The 24320-nt window shown below is 44.4% G+C and overlaps 1 pseudogene; it reads left to right on the top strand.

Annotated features, from left to right (window-relative positions):
• LOC108634762 lies at positions 1 to 22187 on the top strand (annotated as a pseudogene).
• The last annotated feature ends 2133 nt before the right edge of the window (positions 22188 to 24320 follow it).

Raw genomic sequence — 24320 nt, 5'->3', positions numbered from 1 at the left:
ATGGATTTTAAGCTGTGTAGAGCTGACTCCTACCACTTGGTGAGGCAATGCACATATCCTAAGGTTTTAGCTACAAAATCAAAGTAATGAAGGTGTGGGAGTTCCCTGGCGTCCTGGTGTTTAGATTTCTGAGCTTTCATTGCAGTGATCTGGGTTCCATCTCTGGTCAGGGAACTGGGATCCCACCAGCCAAGCAGCATGGCCAAATGAATAAATGAAAAAAGTGGTTTATTCAGAGAAAATATGTTGTGATTTAACAAGTTTACAAGGGATTACTTGCTCATTTCTGCACCCTTAAGGGCTTCATTTCATTAAGTAATTGAACTCTACTGGGTTGGAGCCGGCTACCTTCTGAGTTCATTTCATGCCAGTAAAGAAGAGCATAGGTAGCTCTATGCCCAGCAACTTGTGCCTACAACTCTGTTGTATAGTTATCTATTGCTGGTACAGCTTTGAACTTCACAGCATATCAATGTTTCCATGTTTTGTTTTGGTCCCGCCATGTAGCTTCACAGGATATTAGTTCCCCAACCAGGGATCGAACCCAGGATCTTGGCAGTGACAGGGCTGAGTCCTAAACAGTGGACTGCCAGGCAACTCCTGTTTTTAGGTGTTTTGGTTTGTTTTGTGTTTTTAAATTTTTGCCATATTAATAGGAGAACTCTTCTGTGTGTATGTATGATGTAAATGATATTATAACTCTAAATGTTTGTATTGGATACATTATCTCAAAATTGAATAGTCTGAAAGAACTTACATTTGTTATCTCTTGTTCTAGAATCCAGTTGGGTTGTTTAGCCTCAGGGTCTCTGCTGAGGTTGTAGTCAAGCTTTTACCTGGTTTGTCAACCTCTGAAGTCTTGGCTTGTTGAATCTAAGCTCTCTCACTTGACTGTACTCATGAGGCCTCAGTTCCTCCCTCTGTCAGCCTCTGTAAGGGGATGCTCCTGTGTAAGCTGCTGTTTTTTTGTTTGTTTGTTTCCCAGAATGAGTGATTTAGGAAAGAGCTTGCACCCAAGATAAAGTGCAGAGTCTTTTTTTCAGAAGTTACACATCTTCATTTTTGTGTTTCCTTAGTCTAACAGGTCAACCCTATGATACTTTGAGAGAGAACTACACAGGGGTGGGAATATCAGAAGATGCAATTCACTTGGGGTCATCTTGAAGGCTGGCTACCACACCCAGTAATCCACCATGCCAACCTTTCTTCATATGATCTCACTTCTGTTACTGTGAATGAATTATTTGGCTTGTGTACACTTCTTATGTGCTGCTGCTGCTGGTAAGTTGCTTCAGTCATGTCTGACGCTGGGCGACCCCATAGACGGCAGCCTACCAGTTCCCCATCCCTGGGATTCTCTGGGTAAGAACACTGGAATGGGTTGCCATTTCCTTCTCCAGTGCATCAAAGTGAAAAGTGAAAGTGAAGTCACTCAGTCATGTCCAACGCTTCACGACCCCATGGACTGCAGGCTACCAGGCTCCTCCGTCCAAGGGATTTTTCCAGGCAAGAGTACTGGATCTACTCAGTTCTTGTTTATTCAGTGATATTCTGACAAGTCTCTTCTTTTTCCTGGATTAAATTTTCTGTTTATCCGGACAGGTCCCATCAGCAAACAGACTGACTGTAATGTCACCTCACATGAAAAATCATGTTTTGGTAACACATCCTGCTTCTGCTTCTTTTATTTCATATTTGCTTATTATAGTCTGCTACAGAGTTATTTGTAGAATTTGTTATCTCCAATTCTCTCATTTTCCTTTAAATCCACTCTTGTCAATGTCACCAGTGAATTCCAAATGTTTAACTCAGGGGTCAATTTTTAGTTTTTATTTAATTTAATTTTTAACAGCCTTTATCAGAGTATTTCATTTCCTCCTCCCCCCAAAAAATGTTTCATTTGGAATACAGAATGCTCCTCTTTTCTGCTTCTCTTCTGCTTAACAGTTCTCCTGCATACAATGTGTGACCTTTGTGTCTGGCTTTATTCAGATATCATATTTTCTTTTAAAATATTTATTTATTTAGCTATGTGGCATGTGGGATCTTACTTTCCAGCCCAGAGATGGAACCTGTGCAGAGTCTTAAACACTGGATCTCCAGGGAAGTCCCCTAGTTTGTGTATTTTCAAGACTCATCCATTTCACGGATGTATAGCAGTGCATGTTTTTGTTTTTATTTTTTGGCTGAATATGTTATATGAGTTACAAGTAGTCCATTGTGAGCATATACCACAGTTGATTTATCCATTCATCACATAATGGGTAATATTTGGATGGTGTACTCTTTGTGGCTATTGTGAGTAATGTTTCTGTGAACATTGTTTTTTCATGGACTTAACATTTTCATTTTTAAGGATATATATAAAAAACAGTGAAATTGCTGGATCGTATGGCTACTCTATATTTAATTTTTGAGGTACTGACAAACCCCTTTTAGAAGTGGTCATACCTTTTTACAGCAATTGCATCAAGAATATATGAAGATTCCTTTTCTCCATATCCTCCACAGCACTTGTTATTATTCCTCTTTTTGATTATAGCCAAGCTAATGGGTGTGAAGTAATATCTCACTGAGACTGATTTATATTCTCCTTATCATGTTAAGTAGTATTGTTTGTGATTGTTGGTCATTTGTATACCATCTTTGGTGAAATGTCTATTCAAATACTTTTCCTCATTGTTAAAAGTATTTTTTTTTAATTGTTGTAAAAAACATGTAACTAAATTTTACTGTTGTAACCATTTTTACATGCTAAGTATTTTACATTCTTTCATAAGCCTTTTTCGAAAAGGAAATCACAACCCACACCAGTATTCTTTCCTGGAGAATCCATGGACAAAGGAGCTTGGTGGGCTACAATCTATGGGGATGCAAAGAGTCAGACGGGACTGAGCCACTGACACACACACGTAGTCACAGCGTTGTTTTGTTGTTGTTGTCATTGTTTTAGCTGTGCTATGCAGCTTGCATGATATAGTTCCTTGGTTGAGGATCATACCCAGGTCCCTGACAGGAAAGCTTGGAGTCCTAACCTCTGAACTACCAGGGAATTCCTTATCACATTGTTATGAAACAGATCTGTACACCTTTTCATCTTGCAAAATTGAAACTCTATTCTCATCAATGACCTCTACTCTGAAAGCCTGCTCAGCAACCAAGACCCAGCATTAAAAAAATAATAACAAATAAATTATTTTAAAAATTGTTCAAAAAATAAAAATAAATAAAAATAAAAAACAACTCCTCTTTTCTTCCTTGTTTCCCTAGACCCTGGATCCATCATTCTACTTTGTTTCCTTTGTTTTACTTGGCTATATTAGATATTTCATATAAGTGGAAACAGAGTACTTGTCTTTTTTATGACTGGCTTATTTCATTTAGCTTGACATCTTGAAGGATCATGCATGTTGTAGTATGTGACAGAATTTCCTTTATATGGTTAAATGTTTCATTGTATGTATATATCACATTTGATGGACATTTAGATGCTTCCCCTTTTAGTTGTTGTGATTAGTGCTGCTGTGAGCATGGCTGTGCAAATATCTCAAGACACCATGTTAACTTCTTTTGAATTTATATCCAGAAGTGGAATTGCTGATTCATTTTGTGGTAGTTCTATTTTTAATCTCTTGAGGAGATTTTACACTGTTTTCTGTAGCAATTGCACCATTTTAAAATGTATCCATAACACACAAGGATCCAGTTTCAGTACATGCTTGCCAACAGTTGTCTTTTCCTTTCCTTCCCTTTACCTTTCCTTTCTTTCATATGTACACACACATACATGCACACACAATGTTTTTCACATCCTTTTCCATTATTGTTTATCACAAGATATGAGTATAGTTCCTTGTGCTATACAGTAGGATCTTGTTTATCTATTCTATATATTAATACTCTAGTTTGCCTCTGCTAATCACCAGCTCCCAATCTATGCGTCCCCCACCCTTCCCCTCTTGGTAATCACATAGTCTGCTCTCTATTTCTGTAAGCCTCTTTCTATTTCCTAGATAAGTTCATTTGTGTCATATTTTAGATTCCACACATAAGTGATACCACATGATATTTTTCTTTCTTTTTCTGACTGGACATAACTGAGCAACTGAACTGAACTGAACTGAACCTAAGTATTCTTTTTAATGCTAGTGTAGATTGAAATGTTTACTTAACTTCATTTTCAGAACATTTGTTTCCACTGTATAGAAATGTGATTGGTTTTTAAAAATATTTACCTTGTATTCTGCAAGATTTTTGTTAGCTGTAATACTTGTGGTTTCATCAGGATTTTCTCTATATAAAAGTATGTTATCTCCAATATACTTTGACTTTTTCCTTTCCAATCTGAATGCCGATTTTTTTTTTTTTTTAACAACAGCAACTCCTTTTTCTTACCTGATTGCCCTGGTCATAGAACTGCCAGTATAATACTGAGTTAAAGTGTGGAATAGACATCCTTGTGTTGTTCCCAGTCTTAGAGGGAAAGCTTTCAGTCCTTCATTATTAAATAGGACGCTAGCTGTGGGTCTTTCACAGGTACCCTTTGATTGACAAAGTTCTCTTCTGTTCTCAGTTATTAAGTGTTTTTTTTTTTTTAACCCCTATTATGAAAAGGTGCTGGTTTGGGGAAATGCTTTTTATGCAGGCAGATGTGTTTTTTGTCTTTATTCTATTAAAATGGCATAATGTTGATTGACTTTCATCTAATGAACCAACTTTGCATACCTCCATTTCCCGTGGATCATGGCATATAATCTTTTTTATATGTTGTTAGATTTTGTTTGCCACTATTTTTTGAGGACTCTTGCCTCTATATTCATAAGGCGTATCATTTCTGTGTGTGTGTGTGATGTCTCTGTGTGATACTGGTATTAGAGAAATAGTGGCATCACTTCGCCTGCTATGTGGGGAAGAGACATGTGGAGTAAAGGATGAAGCATTGTTGGATTTAAGTTTAGTCAGGATTAGAGGGAGAAATTTAGGATATATCAGGGTGGAATTGGGGTGAGATTATCAAGAGGGTTCACTCTCAATTTGCTACCTGTCTTAAGTGCTTGACATTGAATTATGCTTTTTGTTAACTATGTATAGATACTTTATACTTTGAATTTGCTACCTATTTTCTGTATTAACATTTATGAATTATGTATTAACATTTATGAAATGTATGTACGAATCAGTTGTAATGTGCATTTAAGATATGTTTTCTTCCAATTTTACTACAAAACAAGATAACATTGAATAGCTGATGCTTTTTAAAAAGAGCTGTTAACCTTAAGTCTTATAAATAAGCATTTTTGTCTGTAAGATACCAAAACACATTTAAAAGTTATAAATTTGCCCAAAAAGATGCAGCTGGTGTGTGGCTAACTTAGAATTCCAGCTCAATCTTCATTGACTCTGAAGTCCCTGTTTCCAAACACTGTACAATAGTGCTTTTGTAAAAATACTTGTCCTTTACATGTGATTTCACCTAATGACCAGTGGTGTGTGTTTTTTTCTAACCTTTCTTTTTTCAATTAGAAGAGATTAAGATCAACATGGGACAAAGCTATGATTCTAGAGTCATGTAAACTTGTAGTCATTTGTGTTTCAGCTGTCATTTAGTCTCTTTGAAGCTCAGTGTCTTATCTGTAAGATAAGGGTGATTATAACTACCCTAGAGTTTTGGAGATAATCAAATAGTGCATTTTTCTGTACTTAACTAATATGTAGTATGTTTATACTTCAGTTCAGTTCAGTCACTCAGTCGTGTCTGACTATTTGCGACCCCATGAATAGCAGTGAGCCATGACTCCCTGTCCATCACCAACTCCCAGAGTTCACTCACATTCACGTCCATTGAGTTAGTGATGGTATCCAGCCATCTCATCCTCTGCCAGCCCCTTCTCCTCCTGCCCCTAGTCCCTCCCAGCATCAAAGTCTTTTCCAGAGAATCAACTCTTCGCATGAGATGGCCAAAGTACTGGAGTTTCAGCTTTAGCATTATTCCTTCCAAAGAAATCCCAGGGCTGAAATAGATGGGGAAACAATATCAGAGTTTATTTTTTGGGGGCTCCAAAATCACTGCAGATGGTGAATGCAGCCATGAAATTAAAAGATGCTTACTCCTTGGAAGAAAAGTTATAAGCAACCTAGATAGTATATTCAAAAGCAGAGACATTACTTTGCTGACTAAGGTCCGTCTAGTCAAGGCTATGGTTTTTCCAGTAGTCGTGTATGGAAGTGAAAGTTGAACTGTGAAGAATGTTGAGCGCTGAAGAGTTGATGCGTTTAAACTGTGGTGTTGGAGAATACTCTTGAGAGTCCCTTGGACTGCAAGGAGATCCAACCAGTCCATTCTGAAGGAGATCAACCCTGGGATTTCTTTGGAAGGAATAATGTTAAAGCTGAAACTCCAATACTTTGGCCACCTCATGCGAAGTGTTGACTCATTGGAAAAGACTTTGATGCTAGGAGGGATTGGGGGCAGGAGAAGGGGACAACAGAGGATGAGATGGCTGGATGGCATCACTGACTCGATGGATGTGAGTCTGAGTGAACTCTGGGAGTTGGTGATGGACAGGGAGGCCTGGCGTGCTACGATTCATGGGGTTGCGAAGAGTCGGACCCGACTGAGCGACTGAACTGAACTGAACTCGACTGAACGGATCTCCTTCATAATGGATTGGCTGGGTCTCCTTGCAGTCCAAAGGACTCTCAAGAGTGATCTCCAACACCACAATTCAAAAGCATCAATTCTTCAGCTCTCAGCCTTCTTCACAGTCCAAATCTCACATCTATACATGACCATACTGGAAAAACCATAGCCTTGACTAGACAGTACTTAGTCGGAAAAGTAATGTATCTGCTTTTGAATATGCTATCTAGGTTGATCATAGCTTTCCTTCCAAGGAGTAAGCGTCATTTAATTTCATGGCTGTAGTCACCAAGTGCAGTGATTTAGGAACCCCAAAAAATAAAGTCTGACACTGTTTCCACTGTTTCCGCATCTATTTCCCATGAGGTAATGGGATCGGATGCCATGATCTTCAATTTCTGAATGTTGAGCTTAAAGGCAACATTTTCACTCTCCTCTTTCCCTTCATCAAGAGGCTTTTTATTTCCTCTTCAAATTTGCTGGCATGTTGAGTGCAGCACTTTCACAGCATCATCTTTCAGGATTTGAAATAGCTCCACTGGAATTCCATCACCTCCATTAGCTTTGTTTGTAGTGATGTTTTCTAAGGCCCACTTGACTTCGCATTCCAGGATGTCTTGCTCTAGATTAGTGATCACAACATCATGATTATCTGGGTCGTGAAACTCTTTTTTGGACAGTTCTTCTGTGTATTCTTACCAACTTTTCTTAATATCTTCTGCTTCTGTTAGGTCCATACCATTTCTGTCCTTTACCGAGCCCATCTTTGCATGAAATGTTCTCTTGATGTCTCTAATTTTCTTGAAGAGATCTCTATCTTTTCCATTCCGTTATTTTCCTCTATTTCTTTGCATTGATCACTGAAGAAGACTTTTTTTATCTCTTCCTGCTATTCTTTGGAATTATGCATTCAGATGCTTATATCTTTCCTTTTCTTCTTTGCTTTTTTGCTTCTCTTCTTTTCACAGCTATTTGTAAAGCCTCCCCAGATAGCCATTTTGCTTTTTTGCATTTCTTTTCCATGGGGATGGTCTTGATCCCTGTCTCCTGTACAATGTCATGAACCTCATTCTATAGTTCATCAGGCACTCTATCTATCAGATCTAGGCCCTTAAATCTATTTCTCACTTCTGCTGTATAACCATAAGGTTTTGACTTAGGTCATACCAGGATGGTCTAGCGGTTTTCCCTACTTTCTTCTATTTAAGTCTGAATTTGGTAATAAGGAGTTCATGATCTGAGCCACAGTCATGCTCCTGGTCTTGTTTTTGTTGTCTGTATAGAGCTTCTCCATCTTTATCTGCAAAAAATATGATCTATCTGATTTCGGTGTTGACCATCTAGTGATGTGGCAGTTTATATAAAGAAATTGCTGGGTGTTGTGGCCACACTCTTCACGAATAAAAAAGTATTTAAAATATGGAACTGCCATATATGTTATGTGAAGGACAAGAACCAGAACCACAGAGAGGCATGGGACAACCAAACAAGTAGATGATGGAAGATGCTGAACTGATCTTTCTTGAAGTGGAACATGTAAATGAAGTCAGTGATGTGGTCTTTGGTGGGATGACCTCAAATTCCAAACCAGTTGTTTCATATATATAGAAAAGAGTTACCCCTGGTTCATATTCAAGGAGAAAAAGGTATGGTCACTTCAGTAAGGATAATGATCACAAATTATAGCCTGTTAGTTATCTGACTCCTACATCAGAAGCAAAGAGTGTCTTGCCAGTTTCTGACTATGAATCAAGATCAACAGATAGTCCTAATACTATTGAGCTTTTGTCTGAAGCTGATTATAAAAATATTTCACCACACATAGTGCCTAATAGCTTTTCAGAGTTATGTTCTCCTTAGATTACCTTTACAAGTTCGTTGCAGCATCCAGTAGAAACAGCAGTTTCTGCAGGAGAAATGAGTAAAACTCCTCGTGTATCAAAGTGACTTTCCGCCTCTGAAACAAATAGCACTAATCCCAAAAGGCCTAAACTCAGTGATGGAATTATAGGGTAACTCTTTAGCTTTGTCCCCTTCAGGTACTTTTCATACAGTGACTGCTCAGCAAAACACACCAGTCAGTGTTCATACCTCATTAAGCAATGTTCAGAATGGAGGACTTTGTCCAACAGCTTTTCCAAAGGACAGTGTTCATTGCAAGCCTGTAAGTCCTTCAGGGGAAAATGGACTGACAACAACGAACTTTCCAAGTTTAGCAAGTCAAAACAAAATTGTTGATCCCACAGAAGGAAATCTGATTGTGTTACTTAGTGGCTTCTAGTATGGACAGCGTATAAGAGATGGGCAGCTAGAGCCAAAGACTCACACAGCCTTTAAATGTCTCAGGTGCTTGAAAGTTTTTTTAAAATGGCAAGTTTATAAATCACATGAAGCACCATTTGGAACTTGAGAGGCAGAGAGGTGACAGCTGGAAAAACCACACCACCTGCCAGCACTGCCTCCGCCAGTTTCCTACTCCCTTCCAGCTGCAGTGTCACACTGAAAGTGTCCACACTTCCAACGAGCCCTCCACAGTCTGTAAAATCTGTGAGTTGTACTTTGAGACAGATCAGGTTCTCTTACGGCACATGAAAGACAATCATAAGCCTGGTGAAATGCCCTATGTATGCCAGGTTTGCAATTGCAGATTATCAGTCTTTGCAACAAGCTTCTAGGGGACCTCAGCTTGCCTCCCAGGCAGGCATTAAAAGCTTCCATGACGCCTCTCCAAAGTCTCACAAAGCAGGAACATGGATAATATGATCCTCCCACCCCCCCCATCAGGTCCCATAATCACCCATCTTTCAGAAATGAGGCATGCTTTGCTGGCATATAGAAACTCCCTGAAACTTGTGTAAACACCGGCCATTGAAATGTTAAGGACTACTCCCTATTAAGTTCCATGACACACTGGTACTGGAAACATGCATGTCTGCCCATTTACCCCATCGAAGCCCTTTCAAAGTGGTTCTGTTCTCCATGTGAAAAAACTCATCCCAGCCTGCCTGGTCACCCAAGCCTGTGGGTACGGGAGCAGCAAGAGGATCAACCTAAGTCATCCATTCTATAGTCCTGATACCCAATATATGCATTCTACAAAGAGTACAAAGAGTGATACTTCAAACTGGAAGACTCTGCAGGTAGCAGGTGCTATGCTTCAGTGATGGTCCATCTCTGAAACCACACAAAAAAGGCAAGGTGTGCTCATGTTCATGGCAAGGTCAGGGAAAGGGTGCCTGGCACTTGAGGAAGACGTAAACACCCTTTTATGGTTTTCCAAGGGGCTGTGGGTCACCCACCGTGGCTTTTGTGTGTCAGATTGCAGCTTGTTCTGTGTCTTGGATCCTCTGCGCTCTCACTAGTCACCCCCAGGTTCTTTCCTCCTGCCTCTCCTTTCTGCCAGGCATCCTGGGTGCACCACTGTTACTGCACTTAGAAATTACTCTCTCAGTGACATAATGGGGAACAGTACCTTGGCTTCAATGCTTTTGCTGGCCAGAGTCTATGCACCATTCCCTGTGACCTTCACGTTTTCGCTATCTAACTTCCATCACCTGGCTAGGTCAGTTCAGACAGCTCATACTCACTAGCATACTGGCAGGCACTTCTGCACTCACATATGCACACACACACATCTACAGACTAACATCCCTGAGAGGAAGCTTGCACATATGCAGAAGTACAAGCTTTCTTTTCCAGGAACATGAATTTTGGTAAGCACCCGACTTTATTTGTCCTGGTTAAATTCTTTCACTTGCTCATGGATCATGTCAGGTTGCACTTCTAACTCTGTAACTTATCCTCAAAGGTTACAAAAAGGCATTTGCTCCTGATAGGGACTGACCTGCATAGCATCGGGAAGGGTTGGAAGCACTAGCCCTGGGCTGCTGAATGGCATGCACCTGGCTTTTGCATTCTCCCATCACCTTGGACAGCTTCACAGTACCAGTCACATTGCCCTGATCTAGTGGCTGTGCATTCCTTCAGGGAACCAGAGAACAAGGACCTCTGGGCTCAGCTGACTTGGAGAACCACTTTCTCGGTGTGTACCTATCTAGGTCATTCCTTGTCAATTCTGTGCCCCTGTTGCTAGCCTGCCACCCCTTAGAGCCCACAACATTCTGAGTGAGGTGCCCTTTTCTTCTTATCTGTGTAGTTTCTGTGTGCACCTGTCTGCCTGTGCCCCCCAAATGTCCCTTGGACACCTCTTCCCACTTTCCCCATCCATACCCACCCCACACCTCCACCCCCAATCCCACGCCACACCCCTGCCCACACCCCAACCACCACCCCACACTCCCACCCCACCCCTACTCCACTGCCCCTCCATCCCACCCCCACCCAGCTCTACCCCCACCCTACCCCCACCGTAAAGCTCCTCTCACTGCCATTTGGTGGGCATGGCCACAGGCATCACCCCTCCTCGCCTCTTGAAATAAGCCGCTTCTGGACTCCCTGGGAGACTGCGCTCGTGATCCCAAGATGTTGTGAGATTTGGTCCGGGAGGAATCAGAAGCTAGGATTGGTTTGGCTGATTGGTTTGCCTGCTTGGTTTCCAGACACTGCTGAGTCACAGCCTCTCTCTCCTCAGCATTCAGCAGGAACCACGTGGCGAGGCATGGCTGCACAAACCGTAAGGTTCTGGCTTGGGTCTCCTGCTTTCCCAGAAAGTGACCTTGAGGTAGTCCCTGGTTCGCCCCCACAGACCCCAAATTCTATTTGCTACAATAAAGTGAGTTATTGGGGCCGGGAGATGGACTGAAGGCCAACGTGGGTGAAGAGCCAGCCAGGGCCACGTGCTCAAGAAAGAGGATGTGGAGCGCTGTGGTCGCAATAATCCAGTGAACCAGGGTGTGCTGACACTTGGCACTGGACGTGGGGTCCCGTCTGGAGGTGCCCGGGCATACTGGGCTGAGAAAGGGACCAAAATGGAGCTGCAGGCCGGTAGTCAGTGACCTTAGAGGAAGGGCCCTTATTTCCGAGCATGAGCCCTGCGCCTTGTCTGCTGGTCTAGCCATTGAGAAATGGCTTAGGCTTGGAGATAAGAGGAGACTCACATTTCACATGGTGGGGTTGGCTCTCCAGTTTTCAGTTTATCTCCGGCTTTTTGAATACACATCTTAATATACCATCTTCTTGTTTTTGGAGCATTTTGGTTCTTGCTCTCAGGCTTGAGTGGACACAGGTGACTGAGAGAATAAGGAGACCAGGGAAACCGGGTATTTGAGAACCTGAGGTCGTTGTGAACTGAACCAGTGCAGGTGGAAGTCATCTTCAGGTAAGTTGGTTCCCTTTGCCACCTCTGGTGTCCCCTCCATGCTAGTCATTGTCCAGCTGAGTAGCGTCTGCCGCCTGAGATCCTCAGGGCAGAAGGAGAATCAGTACCCTTTAGTTTTCCAAGTCATTTTCCTATGAGAGGTTTGGTCCTGCTGTTATCTTAGAAGAAACAGCTGCAGCGTGTTCAGGACTCATTCCTGAAACCATGGTTAGGTTCAGAATCTGTGCTTGGGAGGCTGGTTTCAGACCCCAGACACTAGACACCTGTGTGGTATTGGGCAAGGGCTGGGTGGTGAACCCAGGGAAGTTTTTCTCTCCATAAGTGTAGGACCCCTAGGAGTGACATGTTCCTGGAAAGAAAGTATTCAGGCAACACAGTGAGTCTTCTGGCTGCAGGTGGAATAGGCCAGAGAGGCCATATGGCCAGAGGTAAAATGGAGAGAGACCCCAAGGGCAAGGACGATATTATGAACTGGGGGTCCTGGGTACCCCTTGGCCACTGATGATCCCAGAACACCTGACTGTAACCCCCAGTATCATTGCTGTCTCCAGAGCAAAATATATGGATCCTCTGTCCCAGAGCTGTAGACTCTTGAGTGTCTGTATTAGGACCAATTGGGGCCAGGAACCTGAGAGGAGGAAGATGTGCAAAGAGAAGAGATCAAGGTCATGAATCCAGGAGAGCTCAGGGCAGAGGGAGAAAAGAGTCATCCTGGGGCTGCCAGCCAGTCCCCTTTCTGTGTAGAGTGTGGTCAGAGCCCAGCCATGATGGAGATTCCCAGAGCTCTGCTTCTGCAGTCATGGCACTGGACCAGGGTCCCCACACCCTTCATGTCTCCTCTCTCACCTGTGGGAGGGGCCTCTGTGCACAGCTGCTCCCCAGATCGTGCTGGTGACACCCCATCAGTGAATTTACCTACTTGCCCCTATGGAGGGCAGGCAGTACTGGGAGGTGTCCTCCTGGGAGATGGACTGAGCCTGATCCCATGGAGGACAGCTGTTGAACTGAGGTGAGGTGTAAATCTAGGCCTTTCTGGATTTCTCCCTGAATATCGCACTGTTTCCCCATCCTCCTGGATGATCTGGCAGTACCCACAGACCTGCTTAGTCGCTAGACTGTGGTGGGTGATATCCCCTGAAAAGAGGCTCCTGTTCTGTGCTCTAGTACCTAATTTTTTCACTTCCCTCAAACAGAGTAGGGTATTCCAGTCCTCAGAGACTTTCCTGGGCACACTGCTGTACCAGACTGGCCCAGTGATGGCTTAGGGAGACCTGCACCTGGCCAGAGGCATCATTCTCATGTCACTCTCTGTGATCCCCTCTATGACACTCTCTTGAGCCCGTGCCTGTGAAAAGGAAAATGCCCTTGCCTGTGAAAAGGAAAAAGCACGGTAAGGCCCCTGCTGGTGTGATGATATTTCAGTTTTTGAGGAAGAAACTGAGATGAAGAAAGTGAAACACTTGGTGATTTAATTCTGCCAAATACAAGGTACTGTCATTTTGATTTAGAATCCATATTCAGGGTCTCAAGTGGGACCCCGTGAAACCATTAGGTGTTGTTTCCAGGGCTCCCAAGAGCTCTGACACCACAGTCCTTTATGTCTTATGATGGAACAAATAGCCCCAGGTCATTCACCTTAAAACCTACATAAATAAACAATTGGCCAAGCAGAGGTATAAAATTGGTATAAAATTTAAAGACTCAAGAGGCAGTTTTCTGTAACAAGTTCACCAGGAGAATCCTCTACTGCATATTCGTGAAGTCTCCATTATGTACAGTTGGGAAGGTACCCTGGAGTCAGAAATGATAACACACTCCAGTATTTTTGCCTAAAGAATTACATGACAGAGGAGCCTTGTGGGCTACAGTCTGTGGGGTCATCAAATGTCAGACACGACTGAGTGACTACTACTTAATACTAGAAAGAAATTAGGTGAGAAGCAAAGTGCTAGAAAAGAAGTAATTTATTAGAGTAGGATGCTTGGATGGTTCACAAGTATTATGTTGCCCTAAGTATGCAGTTACACTTTCACAATCAGAGGAAGAGGGGAGGGTGGAAAGATCTTTTTCTTGAGTAGACAGCACATTTCCATCATCAGTGCCACCCCAGTTAGGTCAGGGAAGTTTACTTCTACTGCTGTATATGGTCAGGCTAGGACTATTATAGTTCAGTTCAGTTCAGTTGCTCAGTCATATCCACTTCTTTGAAACCCCGTGGACTGCAGTAAACTAGGCTTCCCTGCCATATTACTTGGAAAAACTATTTGCAGGTGTCAGTACAATGCAGGTGTTTCATTTTAAAAGGTCACCTTTTCATAAGTGATTGTGTTTTGTATGCACAGAGCCTGTTTTGGGGAGCCATTAACTTGATGACCACTGGGCAGGTTATAGGTCTTGTTTTCTGCTATTGTTTTATTGTTTGGGGGCACATTCTGGAAAGAAGGTGTCTTACGGGCCAAAGAGCATGTTTGGGGGGTTATTAACTTATGGACCTCACTAGGCAGGATGTAAGTCTCATGCCACCACTGCTGTATTGTTTTGGGCCATATCTCATGCTTCTGTTGCATGGTTTTATTGCTAAGCAAGTAAGCTTGATTGAAGCAAGCCAACCTGGCTTTGATGCTAACTTGTTTTGCTTTATGAATCGAGCATGCCTACGTGTTTCAGAATTTTCCCATTTCTTTGTTGAGTGTCATTAGTCTTATTGTGGTTTCCCAAAACCCTGGACATTTCTTCTCTGTCTACAGTTCCCTAATGGAATATCATGCTGTTTGATCATTCTGTTCTCTTATTCTGTCCTTACCACCTAGGGACACTCCCATTCCCCAAGTGCAGGCTGCAGTGCCCTCAGTGATCCTGACATCACTCCAGCAAGTTAGATGCAGCTCTGAAAGCCAGGAGACCAGGCCTATAGTTCTGTTGTCATTTCCTTCTGCCCCATTGTTCTGGGCTGCCAAGTTATGCTGTCCTACCTGCCTGCAATGAACCCTCAACCTCCAACCCCCTGCCCACTCCACCCTACTGCTGCTTTGCCTCTCGAAGAACCACCCTCAGGAGTAACTGGCTAGGGTTAGAGTGACCTGGACAACCGGCAAGTCTTCAGTGAGGAGGAAGAAAGATAGAGCCTCTTTTGTTTAGGTCTAGATGCCATTCAATCTGCCTTGCCAAGCACAGGAAGAGGCAGAGCAGACTCATAGTGAAGGTAGACTATTCCAGGGTAAGAAGAGATCTCACTCCAGACTGAAGGGAGGACAGACATACTGGAACTCCAAGTTGAATCTTGTCTGCTGGAGGCTGGGACCTCAGGGCTTCTTCTCAGTCTGGGGCCTCTGAGGACCAGTCAGGCTGTGGTCTTCCTCCAGATGCCAGGGATGGTCAGCTTCCAGCATTTCCAGTGACTTTTTGGGCACAGATGCTTCGCAAAGACCCCCCAGAAAGGCCCTGGGGAGCAGATGCTTTGAATTCGCAGAAGGAATTCTGCCTCTAGAGAGGGTGAGCTCTTATCACCCCAAAACAAACTCACAGGCGGCACCAGTCTGTGCAACACAAAAACAGGTAGAACTGACCCCCAGGTTGACTCACTCCTGTGTTCTAGGAGTAGTCCTGGGCCAAACTGACATGGGCAGGAAGAGTGTGTCTTCATGCAGAGGAGCCCCTAGTGCTTTGGTGCCCTGCAAAAACAGACTCTGCAGAGCTGTAGGTGGACAGAGGCCTGTCCCCTGCCTCACTCGAAAAGACTTTTTGGCTGATACTTCCCATTTTTAGATCATTTGAAGAAAGTGGTCCCTCCTGCATCCTTAGATTTCCTGGATGCTGAGTTCCCATGGAAACATCCCAAGCTTAGACTTCTGCTGTTTCCTGTTTCCCCAAGCCCATGTGAAGTTGGCTAGTTCTTCCTAATGTTCAGTGGGGCAGATCCATTCATCCATCCATCTTTGCCCATGTGGGTCTTCCAGTTCCTCCTTTGTGGAGCATGACAGCATACTGTCTTGGCTGTTTTGCGTTAACCAGGCTGGAAGGGAAACCAGGGGTGAATTTCATCTTCTCACTGAAAGTTGAGATTCTTTTGGAAAGTACTGATGTCATCATGGCTGCTCCCTAATCAGGGACTTGATGATTATTTTTCTTGAGAATTTTGAGCTACTGCAGCTGATTGCTCAAGGTGATTGCCAGAAGTGAAAATGCCCACAATGCACATTCCAGCTTAACCCTATTTTAGGGTTTTAACTCTATTTAAGGGACACCCACGTCTATGGCTGCTGATGGGGATGGTAGGAATTTGAGTATCCTTCAGGAGAGGCCACCTTCTTGCCCTCCAAATAGAAGAACAATTAGGGCATCACAATGCCAGGGGTGGAGCATTTATGTCCATCTGTGTTCTGAGGCCGTAGCAGAACCAGCGTGGCAGCCAGGCCAGCAGGGGCTTCAACCCAAACCCTTTGATGCAGGCTTTGCACCTACTCAGGGAGAAAGTCCATGTGGATACCTGCACTTAATGCAGAGCAAAGAAAAAACTGAATTGTATTTGTGAGTTTATAGTTGAGCTCCCATCTATATTTGTGTAAGTGAGAGCCTTAGGGGAGGGAGAAGGGTGGGGGGTGGGGGTTTCGAAGGGACTTTGCATTCCTTGTTAACTGGCACTGAGGGAACTTCAGGTTACCCAGCTACACCTGGGAAGGAGCCTTGAAAGATCATGGTGATGGTACAGGTCACTGGACAGAGCCCAGACTGGAATGTGCAAGCCTCCTGTTGCAGCCATTTGCTGACACAGATTTGTGTCCTTGGCCTGTGTTTATTTCCCTTCAGGAGAGCCCATGGCCTTAAGCCCTCAGTAGCTTCCAGACAGAACAAGGTGTGTCCAAGATTTGGCCAACCAAAACAGTTCCATCCTCTCCTAACCCACATTCCTAAATTTAATCTCCTAGCTTCTGCAAGGAAATGCCCTTGCCTCCAGGGAGGGAGGAGACATGGATCTTGGGTTTGCCTTGGGTATAAGGGATCCACCTGGTCCCTTTTTAGGCACTCGTTCTGCTGGCAATTTCTCATGCCTAGCCTAAGAAAAGTCTATTAATTCCTCCATACAAAATGCACTTATCTTTGGTACTTTCCTTGGTTTCATTAAAAATATCTGGTCCCTCTGTTCTCCTGGCCAGCTCCTAGGTGTCATTTTGACCTGATGAATTGCAGGGAAGCCCGGACCCTCAAAATCTGGAGGACCCACCATCCCTCCGTTACACCTCAGTTCCCCCGTGAATGGGCACATGTTTTGGTGTCTGATGTAATGTGTAAATGACAGTGTGATACTTGGGAAACATACTTTGTTTCTTTCTCTTCTGGGTCTGAAAGTAAACATTTGGGTGATTTTGATGTGGCCTATACTCTGTCAATGAATGTACCTTCAGGTTGATTTTCTTCTTTTATATGTTGCTTTTGGAAATGCACATAGGATCCCATCAGTTGTATGTAGTGAGAAAATAAAAAAGCCACTCAGCCTTAGCTGGGTGGAGATCTAGTAGTAAGATAGCACTTTAGATAGACATGGAAATTTTAGCCAGAATCTGAAAAGTGTGTCCTTCAAGAAGAGGGACTCAGGCCTAAGCACACTGCTCCACGCTAGAGCCTCTGGCTCAAAGAGCTGTACTTGCCGAGGTCTTCATGGGACAGGTCACGCAGGCCATGATCCTGTAGATAATTTTCTTTGCCTTTCCATTCATGTTGGCAGTTGCATGCTTTGCTTTTGCTTCTACATGCAGTTTTACCCTTCTGCCAGACAGTTTGGTTTCTTCTCTGATTTTTGCACTTGTACGGTCTGCTACAATATATCTTAACCAAATAAAATTTGGGGTGGATGGGCAGGGGAGAGTGTTGTAGGGTGGGGTGAGTGAGGGGATGGGACCACAGCGAACAGCAACTGGGGTTGTAGTTCCCTGATGGGGATAGAACTCATTCCCCTGCAATGAATGCACAGAGTCCTCCTCACTGAAATGCTAGGGAAGTTCCCGGAATTGATTTAATGGAAGACATCTAATTAGGAGGCTTTTTTGGGTGACATTTTAAATTTTAGTTTGTGATCAGTGATTAAAGTTCATATCATTTTATAGTTTTGTGATTTTACTAGCTTAAATGGTTTTGGGGGTTTCTTTTTGTTTTTAAAGCTAAAAACGTTTTTAATTCCATGGAATATAAACAAACAAAAAACGGGTATAATATTTGAAAGAGTGGAGGCTTTGTTCTGAATGGGAGCCTTTGCTCCACTGAACCAAGTGGTAATATTTATAAAAGAGACATACAGTGAAAGGTACATCTTTTTATGAAGTGACATAACAGCACCCATTGCCTGAGTTATTGGTTGGAGTTTAGAGACAGGTTGTGTTGGGCTAAACTCCTTATTCCTATTTTCATCCCTGAGTAATAATCAGAAGCTTGAAGAGAGTGGATTGAGCTGTCAGACTCCTAGGTATCTACCAGCTAGAAGGGCTGGGATGAAATACAGCAACCAGTAGATATGGGATGGGGCAAGAGGTCACCTTGTTCCTTTGTTGCTACCTGGAGAGATGCTTGTCCACTTGCCAGTGGGGCCGAAACTGTGACTTTGTGGCCAGAAAATGTCTTGGCCTTGGGTTCCCTGAGAGTGGAAGGAGAGCAGGGTCTCCCTGGTTGCTTGGCCAGAGAAGGACCCCACCCCCCTCCTTGCTCTCTGACATCCGCACAGGACTTGTTGCAGAATAGGTTGTTCAGGATGGGTGTCCAGGCCCCACCCTGACTCCTGTGGCCAGCCAGAGCCTGCTATGGAATGAGGCCTTGGCCATCGTGGTCTTGGAGGAGCTGCCCATGGAGCTCTTCCTGCTACTTTATGGCAGCCTTTGCCAGGACATACATCCGGGTGCAGGCCTGTCCATCCCCTGCCTCCCGCAGGGGTCCCTGATGAAGGACCACCAGCCTCATTTGGTGACCTTTCAGGCTGCAGTCAACAGCCTGGATCTCCTGCTTGCTCAGGAGTTCTGCCCCAGGTAATGTCGACCTGACAGACTGATGGGCCTGCGTGTGTGAGCAAGCTGCTGCCATGGCAGGAGGATGAGGGGTCACTTGGAAACAGGTGTTCAGGTGTACAGGACTGGTTGAGGGGTAGAAGGCACAAAACGGTCGTGTGCACCCCCTCCCCAGTGTCCCTTAAAATGGGGACCAAGGGGGGTCTGGAAGCCGGAGGAGCTGTGGTGTGTGGAGTGCAGAGCAATTGCAGGATCCTGGTGCCCATTTCGGTCTACACATCTCAACATGTCCCCCGTGACTCCACAGGTGGTGAAAGCTGCAGGTGCTGGACATGCGCTGGAATGCCCCCCAGGACTTCTGGACCCTGTGGTATGGCATCAAGGTCAGCATTTGCTTACTGCTGGAGCCTGAGCTGGCCTAGCCAATGCAGAATAGGTACAGGGTAGAGACACAGGTGTAACTGAAGCAAGCGCGGGCCCCTGGGAAGGTGCTGGTCGACCTGTGCCTCAAGAAGGACACCCTGGATGAGACACTCAGCTGCCTGCTGAAGAAGGCCTAGTAGAGGAGAAGCCTGCTGCACTTGCATTGCCAGAAACTGAGTATCTTTGCCATGCCCATGAAGAGCATCAAGAGTATCCTGAACGTGGTGAAGCTAGACTCTGTCCAGGACCTGGAGGTAAACTGCACCTGGAAGCTGGCCACACTGGGCAGGTACATGCCACACCTGGGCTGGATGGGCAACCTGCTCTGGCTGCTGCTGTTGAGAGGGTAACAGGCAGGAAAGCCAGGGGTCTCCAAAGGGAGGAAATAGCCTGCAAGTGTCAGACATTTTTATCTCTCTTCAGTGGCAGGAGGAAACAAAATAGCAATATTTTTTCCTTCTCTATACAAATTTGAAAGGTTTCTCTTAAAATACTGTGTTGCATAATAACACCTAATTTCACCTGAAGTTAACTATTCTCAAACCTAGAGATAACTGATGCATTTCTCTTATGGAAATGTTTATCTTAAGCTATGCTAATGTACTATGTATTTACCCCAAACTCTGTCTTCAAGTCAGTTGCGCCTCTTGGTTCAAAACTATTTGACAAACCAGTATGTTATACTCAGATATTGTTCCTCTAATCTATGTAAATGAAGCTATTTGTATGGTGATCTGCCCTTCTTCAAGATTCAAGTCAATCATTTTATGGCCCAGGATGAACCGTTTGATGCCAAGATTATTCCAAAATGCATGTTATGGATGAGGGGCCTGGTACCATTCTGAGTTTTAAGACATTCCTTTCTTTTATTAACAGACTGCTAGTGACTATATAACATCCAGCTGAAGACTAGGAGGGGGGTACTCTTTCTGCCCCCTTCTGATGCCTATGTCAGAAGCTTTCTCTGTCTCCTTTATACTTTAATAAAACTTTATTACACAAAAGCTCTGAGTGATCAAGCCTCATCTCTGGCCAGGGATTGAATTTTTCTCCACCAGGGGCCAACAATCCTGGTGTCTTTGTGTGATTCAACAAAAACCTTTCACTGTTGTACATCCATGTGTTGCCCCACACCACCCCTGACCGGGAGGAGCCCTGTATCAGCCAGCTCACCACCCAGTTCCTGAACCTACCCAACCTGCAGGAGCTCTACATGGACTCCATCTCCTTCTTGGAGGGCCACATGCACCAGGTGCTCAGGTGAGGCATGGTGTCAACTCTGCAGACCAGAACGGGCCTCTCACCTTTTGTTACCCTCAGGGCATCTACTTTGTGCCCACTGGGACATTGCCAGGGTGCACAGGCTGCTTGGAAATCCTCATGATGCTGCCACTCTGTCACCGGGTGTCTTGTCAGGTTATCTCCCTGGTTAGAATCAGAGGTGTGGCCTAGGTTAAATGTTTTCAAATAGGACTTCTTTCTGGGAACCCACATAATGGGGGTCAGGTATGATGCCCTTGGGAATTCTTTCGGAGAAAGTGATGTCTTAGCTGAGATGATAACAGATATCTGAGAGAAGGACATTGGTCCATCAGCCATGAGGTTTGAAGCCCGAAGCTCTGTCTCTCCCCTCCCTCCTGCTGCTTCTGTCCTGAGCTGTTTTAGGCTCCAGGTGAGCTGTTGGAAGTGGGTGATTCTGGAGATGACAAGGAGGGTTTAGGAGGGGAAAACTGTGGCTCCTAAGCAGTCCAGAGAAAATAAAAAGTCAAATGAGCATCATTGTTGAAGTGGCTCCAAACACTTTAAGTCCAAATTACAATTACTGTTTTCCTCTAAGACTTCTGGATACATAGGAAATCCTCAGTAAGAGGTTATTGCTCTGCCTTGAACACAGTGATCAAAACTGAGAGGATGCAGCCTAGTCTGTCTATATGAATGAGTTGCATTGATTCCATTTTTGGCAGCTGCAAACTCCAAGCATTGGGAATAAATATGTTCACTGAGACTCCAGAAGAAAAAAGAAAAAAAAATGTAGATGTTAATGGACAGTTTGTGTCCCCCGAATATCTGGGGCATATTCACCGAGGGATCATCTGTAATTGCTGGGAATCACCAGCCCATGTCCACTGCATCCAGCCTGCCTTTGAATTCAACTAGTCATATCTTGTAAAAACATCTTAATTCCTGCAAAGCAAATACTACTAAGCTGAAATAGTCAAATGATATTTGTTTACTGTTTGTTTCCCACATTGATAATAGTTCATTATTTTGTGCAGGGGGAGGTCATACCCATGAGTGCAGAACCTTCCCCCCGGAATACCCTCCTGCCTTCCTGTCCAGAAGGTGAGAGGCTAGCTCCAAGCCAGTGAGATGTCCTGTGTTCCGGTGAAATAGGCCTCTCCTACCCCTATCCCTCTGCCCGCCAACTCTGCCCCTGTGACTGAATGTTCTGTCTCTCCCCAGGTGTCTGAAGACACCTCTGGAGACCTTATCAATTACCAACTGTTTGATTTCAGAATCAGACCTGACGTACTTGTTGCAGTAGCTGAGCGTCAGCCTGCTGAAGGACCTGGGTCTCAGTGGGGTCCACCTGAGAAGCCTCAGTTTGGAGCCCCTGCAGGTCCTGATTGAGAGGACATTGGCCACCCTGCAGGACCTGGACCCAGACAAGTGAGGCATCATGGACTACCAGTTTAAGGCCCTGCCAGCCCCGCTGAGCTGTTGCTCCCAGCTCGCCACCTTCAGCTTCTTCAGCAGCCCCATCTCCATGGCAATGCTGGAAAGCCTGCTGCACCACACCATGGGGCTGAGCAAGCTGAGTCACATGCTGTACCCCGCACACGTGGAGAGCTATTAGGATTCTCATAGCAAGCTTCACTTGGGGTCAGCTGCCCAACCGGCTCAAGCAGCTGCTATGTGAGCCTGGACAGCCCAGCATGGACTGCTCCAGCACAAACCCCTGTCCACACTGCAGTGACCAGATTACCTATGACACCGAGCCCATCCTGTGCCACCACCACATGCACACCTAGCCAGTTCACAAGTTGCAGGCTTTGTCCCTGGCACTGGGACACTGCCACCCAGACCCCAGTACATCTAGAAGAAACACAAACCACAGTTCAGATAATTTTTCAGCGGATGCGGGAAAAGAAAAGGTGATTTAGAGTGGGCAGGGTGGGAAAGTTTGCTGGGCTTTTTGGAGAAATGTGTTCCTACAAAGTTAGAAATGTGAATCTGAATTTTGGAGGGGGGGATTTTGGTCTTGGGACGTTGATGGGGTTGTTACTCCTGTGATGGTTTGTTACAAAGAAATAAAGAGAATTTCAGTGTCAATCGTTTGGTGTCCTCTGTGATCTGTGACCATGATTCTCCCTTTTAAATTAATGACTCTCCTTTTAGTGGTTAAATAAAAGGGCCTGAGCGTGAGTGGGGCCTAGATGCTCTCTGATAGGCAAGGATCAGCTACAGGAGTTCAGGGTTCCATTGACCCATCCCTGTGGTTCTCATTTCCAGGGCATCCACCTCCTCACTTATTTCTGAGGCTGTTCAACCTGTCATCATATACAAGGTGTGTCCTCAGAGACTGAAACTAAATAAATGTCCAGTAGTGAGCACTGCTGGAGGAAACCTTCTTCAAATGGAACCTTGCTACTAACCCAGCCCAGGCCCTAGACTTGAGCATTTTCCCCAGTGGATCCAGCAGATGCAAATCCTCCATCTCAGACCCTGGGCAGTGCCAAGATGGGTTCACAGAGCAAAATCAGCCCAGGAGTCCTGGGGCATATTCACCAGCACACCGTTTGAAGTTTCTGGAATCCACCACCCCATGCCCACTTTCCCACTGCTCAGCCTGATCTGACTCTTTGGGACTCCATGAAGTGTAGCTTGCCAGGCTTCTCTGCCCATGGAATTCTACAGGTGAGAATACTGCAGTGGGTACCTGTTCTCTTTTCCAGGATATCTTCCCAACCCAGGGATTGAACTTGGGTCTCATGCCTTGCAGGCAGATTCTTTACCATCTGAGCTCTCAGGGAAGCCTCCAGTTTCTAAGAGACACCCAAACAGCCCTGAATCCATTGTATAAATGTGCTTTTATGCCACTAATATACCCACAGGTTTTATTTTGTTTTTACATTAATAAAAACTTTCTCACATAATTATTTCTTCAAAGGCTGACAGAAACCCATTCCCAATCGTAAAAAAAAAAAAAAAAAAAAAGTCACTCCTGAGTTTAGTATTTTAGTGTTGAGTATAACGTGGCATTTTCCTCCTTGATGTGATTCATCTTTAACTTTTTTAAAAACCTTAATCCTTAAGATTTTACCTTAAGCCCCAGGGTAAAGATAAAATTGCCTCCAAATCCTGGTTCTCTGCCAACCTGACAGCACTAAGGCTTTTACCTAATTCTCTTTGCCCATCAGAGCTCTTTGCTGAGACCAAGTCCTCTAAGATTCAGATAAGATTTAGCAATTAAACAAAATAAGAACACCCGTTCAGAGTGGAGGGCACCAACTGTACCCCTTTTTGTGACCGAATTAGCTAGGGCCAGCATGGATACCATAATTTTGAACTAAGAATGTCCTGGATATGAGCATCACCTTGATTTGAGCTTTCTTGGTGGCTCAGATAGTAAAGAATCCACCTGCAATGCAGTAGACTGAGGCTTAGTATGGGAATAGGGAGATCCCCTGGAGAAGGGAGTGGCTACCCACTCCAGTATTCTTTCATGGAGAATTCTATAGTGGAGCCTGCTGGGCTACAGTATGTTGAGTCACAAAGAATCAGACAGGACTAACACTTTCACTTCACCTTTAATACTGTGGGTAAGCAGGTGGTCCAAGTTGTCCTTGATTGTGTTTTTCAATGTGTCATGTTTCCTTATGTTTTTGTTCCTCTCTGTCCCACCCTTGCATTTGAGCTGTGAAATCACCCTTTTATGATTTCTTACTCAGGGGATTAGACCTGAGAGCAGAAGCATCAAGAAGCCAGA

The sequence above is a fragment of the Capra hircus genome, unplaced genomic scaffold (genome assembly GCF_001704415.2).
Source record: "Capra hircus breed San Clemente unplaced genomic scaffold, ASM170441v1, whole genome shotgun sequence".
NCBI classification, from domain to species: domain Eukaryota; kingdom Metazoa; phylum Chordata; class Mammalia; order Artiodactyla; family Bovidae; genus Capra; species Capra hircus.
The sequence above is the reverse complement of the archived record's forward strand: the minus strand, read 5'-3'. Positions and strand labels throughout refer to the sequence as shown.